This window comes from Cebus imitator, unplaced genomic scaffold, assembly GCF_001604975.1.
Source record: "Cebus imitator isolate Cc_AM_T3 unplaced genomic scaffold, Cebus_imitator-1.0 Scaffold39, whole genome shotgun sequence".
Classification (NCBI taxonomy): Eukaryota; Metazoa; Chordata; class Mammalia; order Primates; family Cebidae; genus Cebus; species Cebus imitator.
Window position 1 is genome coordinate 4,288,249 of NW_016107354.1, and position 5,395 is coordinate 4,293,643.

Consider the following 5,395-nt stretch of genomic DNA (forward strand, 5'->3'; position numbering starts at 1 on the left):
CGGGGTTTCACCATGTTGACCAGGATGGTCTCGATCTCTTGACCTCGTGATCCACCCGCCTCGGCCTCCCAAAGTGCTGGGATTACAGGCTTGAGCCACCGCGCCCGGAAGTGCCATTCTTGAAAACCATCAGCTCTAGTGAGAACTCACTCGCTATCACGCTATCACGAGAACAGCAGCAGGGAACCGCCCCCATGATCCAGTCGCCTCCCACCAGGTCCCTCCCTCAACACTTGGGGATTACAATTCTAGATGAGATTTGGCTGGGGACACAGAGCCAAACCATATCACCAGGTAAGATGTCTGAGTGCATAATATGTGCAGGCTATGTACAGCACACTTTGGGAAACTCACTTCTCGTTGTTTGTTGAGCCCCTCACAGAGCCCAACATGGCATGTCCACACTGACAGAGATCCTAGATATCACCAGGGCCAACTCCCTTTGCAGACTCCACTAGCAGAGAAAGGCCCAGCAAAAGGACCAGACCTGCCCAAGATCACTCATCATGAGAGAGATAGGCTGATGACTCCTAACCTCCAGTCCCATGCTCTTGGCTCCCTTTACACACTACCTCCCCCTAGGTCCCTCCACTCCCCTTACCTCCCACCATCCTGTTGAACCCTCAGGGCTTGTGTCCATGAGAGCCTAATAATGTGCCCCTGTCTGAGTCTAAGAGAAGGGGAGTTGATGCATTTGGGGTGGCTCCCCAGAACCACCTTGGATTCTCTCCTGGTCTCTTTCCTTAGATTATGAACCCCAGGAGAAGAAGAGCCATGATTTAGGAGGTTGGTGTAAGATGGTAGGTGTACAGCCAGAGTTTTATAGATCTCATCTTCCCAAATAAGTAGTGAAAAGGCTTTGGACAAATTGCACAGGATAAAGAGGAGTTGTAGAATTTCCAGGGCTCAGAACTACTGTCAGCCCACAACTTCTGGTGGGACAGGTTGTACCGTGAAGGAAGGCACCTACAGAGGAGACAACTCATGATCTCCTACCTGAGGCTGAGGCAGCTAGCAGAGGGGAGGCTGTTTTAACTGGGCTCCCAGAGGAGCCGCCTTTCATAATTTGTTCACCTGAGGGGCACCTGCTTATAATATGCTCTAAAATGCTATATGAGCTAGCAGAGCCCACATGCATCCCAAAGAAAGTTATGGCAGTCAAGGACTGTGCAGTAATAATCTGAAACTCAAATGAGTCCTCTAGGGCCAAACAAGGATATGTCTTCCTCATCTAAAGGCCATTGCAGAGCTGATGAGCAGTGCTGCCTTGGACCAATAAAGATAACCTGCAGAGCTCATCAGAACTAAGCACTAATAAGATTTAGGTTGGGAAAGTGGAGTACAGAGATCCCACAGAGTCTCACAATAATGCTGCCAGCACTCAAGGTAGACAGCAGAATAGTCTTTTCAGTTCCGCTTACCTTCTGCCAGGTGTTGCTACTAGGAAGGCTGTAGGCTGAAGGAACAAGCCCTGGATTAGGAACCAGAAGGCTAGAGTTCTCACTCTGGCTGTGTGTGGTGTTGGGCAAGTTGCTTTGCCACTCTGGACCCCTGTTTCCTCATCTACATTTTCCTAATTCTTGTTCTGCTGTAAGAATTAGGAAATTGGCCAGGTGCAGTGGCTCACATCCCAGCCGTTTGGGAGGCCTATGATCCCAGCCCTTTGGGAGGCCAAGGTGGGCAGATCGCTTGAGGTCAGGAGTTTGAGACCAGCCTGGCTAACATAGTGAAACCCCATCTCTACTAAAAATACAAAAATTATCAGGTGTGGTGGCATACACCTGTAATCTCAGCTACTGGGGAGGCTGAGGTGGGAGAATCAACTTGAACCCAGGAGGCAGATGTTGCACTGAGCTGAGATTGTGCCACTGCACTCCAGCCTGGCCAACAGAGTGAAACTTTGTCTCAAAAACAAACAAACAAAAAGAATTAGGAAATTTAGGTTCTGAAGTCAGACAGACTTGGTTTCTAGCCCAGGTCTTCCCAAAGGAGCTCAGAGTTCAGCTAAGGACACAGATACATAAACAAAGATTTACAAAAGAGGCTGGCAAAAAAGCAATGATCTTGCTTTTTGCTCAAGGTAGCACAGTAAGTGGCAGAGTGAGGGCTAGAATACAGGGCCCAGACTTTGATGTAGAGACATAATAATCATACAAATGATTAATGAAGGGGCTAATCATAAATGTGACAGTTGCCCCACAAAGGAAAGGCAGAAGATGCTATGCAAACACAAAACAGAGCTGTGGTAAAGATTTTGGACGTTCCCCAAAGAGTGATAGGAAATCATCTAAGCAAAAGGGTGACAGTAAGAGGCTGCTGCAATGAAGACCAGATTGGAAGGATGCAAGAATGGAGGCATGGAGGCCTGTTAGGTCTCTTGCAATAATTCAGACAAGAGATGCTAATGACATGGGTTAGGGAAATTGGGAGACTAGACCAATGAGGCATAAAACTATCAGGACTCAATGACTGATTCCATGTAAAAAGAAGAGAAAGGGAGAAGGCCATGCTAAAGGCAACACTCATGTTACTGATGGAGACAGAAGACAACCGAGGGTCCCCAGCAAAACCCCACCTGCAAGCCAAAAAAAGCCTGAAGGCTGAAAAACTGCTGGCCGCAGATGAAGCCCACCCTTTCCCAACTGATTCCCTCTAAATAAGGCCCACCTGCACACTGGGGGAAGGGGCTGGAGCCTTGGGAAGTTTGCACCTTCAGTAGCAGAGGAGCCTGCTCCCTTCAGCTCCAGTGATGACCTGAGAATCAATCTGTGAGGTGGAGGGCCTGTTAGCAAGACTGTATCTCACTTGCTGAGTTTTTTTTTCCTTTTTGTTCAATGAAGTCCTGTTTTACTAGCTCTTCAATGCATCCGCATGCTTAAATTTTCCTGGTCGTGTGACAAGAACCCAAGGTTTAGCTGAACTAAGGAATAAAGTTATACAACATTACTGGAATGAAAAATAGGGTGAATGATGGTGCCCTTTACTGAGATCATAGTACTAGAAGAGGAGCAGGTTTTGGGGTGATCTTTAGTTCAACTTTAGACACATTGGAGTTTCTAGTTGTGGTCGTTGTGTTTTAGTTTGGTTTGGTCTGGGAATGCTGAGTTTGCCTGTGAAACTGAGAAAATAGTTGGGTATGTAGGTTCCTTGATCAATGAGAGGATTGGATTTTGGAGTCAACCCACTGGCAACTGAAGCCACAGTGGGCAAAGAGAGGCAACCTGCCTATCCCTAAAGCATAGTGGAAAATAGATGGTATACAGGCTTTGGAATGGCACTCTGGTTTTTGGTTCCCTCTTAACCACAAGCCATGTGACCTTGGTCAATTTGCTTAATCAATCTGAGCATAAGACTCCTCACTTATAACATGGAAATAATGATTCCTACCTCACTGAATTATCATAAGAATTATACCATATTACAATTAACAGTTCAAAAAACTCGGCCGGGTGCAGTGGCCCAAGCCTGTAATCCCAACACTTTGGGAGGCCAAGGCGGGTGGATCACGAGGTCAAGAGATCGAGACCATCCTGGTCAAGATAGTGAAACCCCGTCTCTACTAAAAATACAAAATATTAGCTGGGCATGGTGGTGCATGCCTGTAATCCCAGCCAGTCAGGAGGCTGAGGCAGGAGAATTGCCTGAACTCAGGAGGCGGAGGTTGCGGTGAGCCGAGATTGCGCCATTGCACTCCAGCCTGGGTTAACAAGAGTGAAACTCCGTCTCAAAAAAAAAAAACAACAAAAAAAACTCTACTTACTGTATGTAAGGATATTTCAGAGAAACACTTTATCTTATAAGCTTGGTGTGAAATTGCTACAGTCTGAATGTTTGTGTCCCCTTAAAATTCATATGCTGAAATCCTAACCCCTGAGGTGATGATGATATTGGGAGGTGGGGCCTTTGGGAGATGATTAAGACATGAGGGCAAAGCCCTTATGAATGGGATTAGTACCCTTATAAAAGAAGTCCCAGAGAGATCTCTCACCCCTTTCACATGTGAGGTTGCAGTGAGAAGGCAGCTGTCTATGAGGAAACTGCTCCTCACCAGAACCCAACCATGCTGGTACCTTGATCTTGGACTTCCCAGCCTCCAGAACTGTGAGCAATATGTTTCTGCTGTTTATGGCCACTCAATCTATAGTATTTTGTTATAGCAGCCCAAACAGACTAAGACAAAAGTCTAATACTAATATAATTTATCTGAACAAAACAAACCCAAAGCACTTATCGTAGCAGAGAGACAGGATAGCACAAGTTTATGTAAACAATTTAGACGTAGACCACCCTGGGTTCAAGCCTGGGTTTATCACTTCCTGGCTGCATGACTTTGGGCAATTATTTACTGAGTTTCCTTTTCTGAAAAATTGAGAGAATAATAGAATTCACCCTACAGAATTGTTGTATGGATTAAATAAAATAATGATGTAAAGTATCTTGACTTAAAAGTTTCAGAAATGCTAGTTACAGTTATACAAAACATAGTGTCTGGCACACAGTGAGCGTTCATTACATGATTATTTCCCTACCTCCTCCTCACCACTCCTCCAGCCTCCCTATGTCCATCTGCATACATTTTTAGGTGCATAGGCCTTACTCAGGGGCTGTTCACAGAGGAACTAGAGCCCTCTAAGTTCTAATTTCTCACAACACTTCCAGCTCAGCTCTCTCTCCACAGTAATCTAATCTCCCCCTTCATTCAACAAGCCCAACAGATAATGTAGGACATTGTCATGTTGTTAGCAAGTACCAGCTCCTCTCCCTCGCTGGGAATGTAAGAGACAGAGCCTCTACGCCATATGCTCACAGCATCAGCTGTGTTTCCATGACGACAAGCCCAGCACAACTAGATGTTTCAGCAGAGAGGAGCTGTGACACCGAGCTCTCCGCAGAATGTAACTAACTAGCTATTGTTATCTTCCTTGCACTGACCTAAGGACTAAAGCAGGCTGGATGTGGCTCTGAGGAGCGGGAAAGTATGTGTTTGCAAAAGTAGGAGACTGAATTTGGGAATGCAGTCGGCTATTGTAGCAGTTGACTGTTTTGGCTGTAATAAGTTAAAAGAAACCTAAAAACAAAACAAAAATTCCATTCTAAATGCCACAACAGAGGAAGGTACTTATTGCTATGTGAACTATAGGAAGATTTGGACCTAATTCTTCCTAAGGGGTTATAAAAGACTTCATTTAAGCCGGGCGCGGTGGCTCAAGCCTGTAATCCCAGCACTGTGGGAGGCCGAGGCGGGTGGATCACGAGGTCAAGAGATCGAGACCATCCTGGTCAACATGGTGAAACCCCGTCTCTACTAAAAATACAAAAAATTAGCTGGGCATGGTGGCGTGTGTCTGTAATCCCAGCTACTCAGGAGGCTGAGGCAGGAGAATTGCCTGAACCC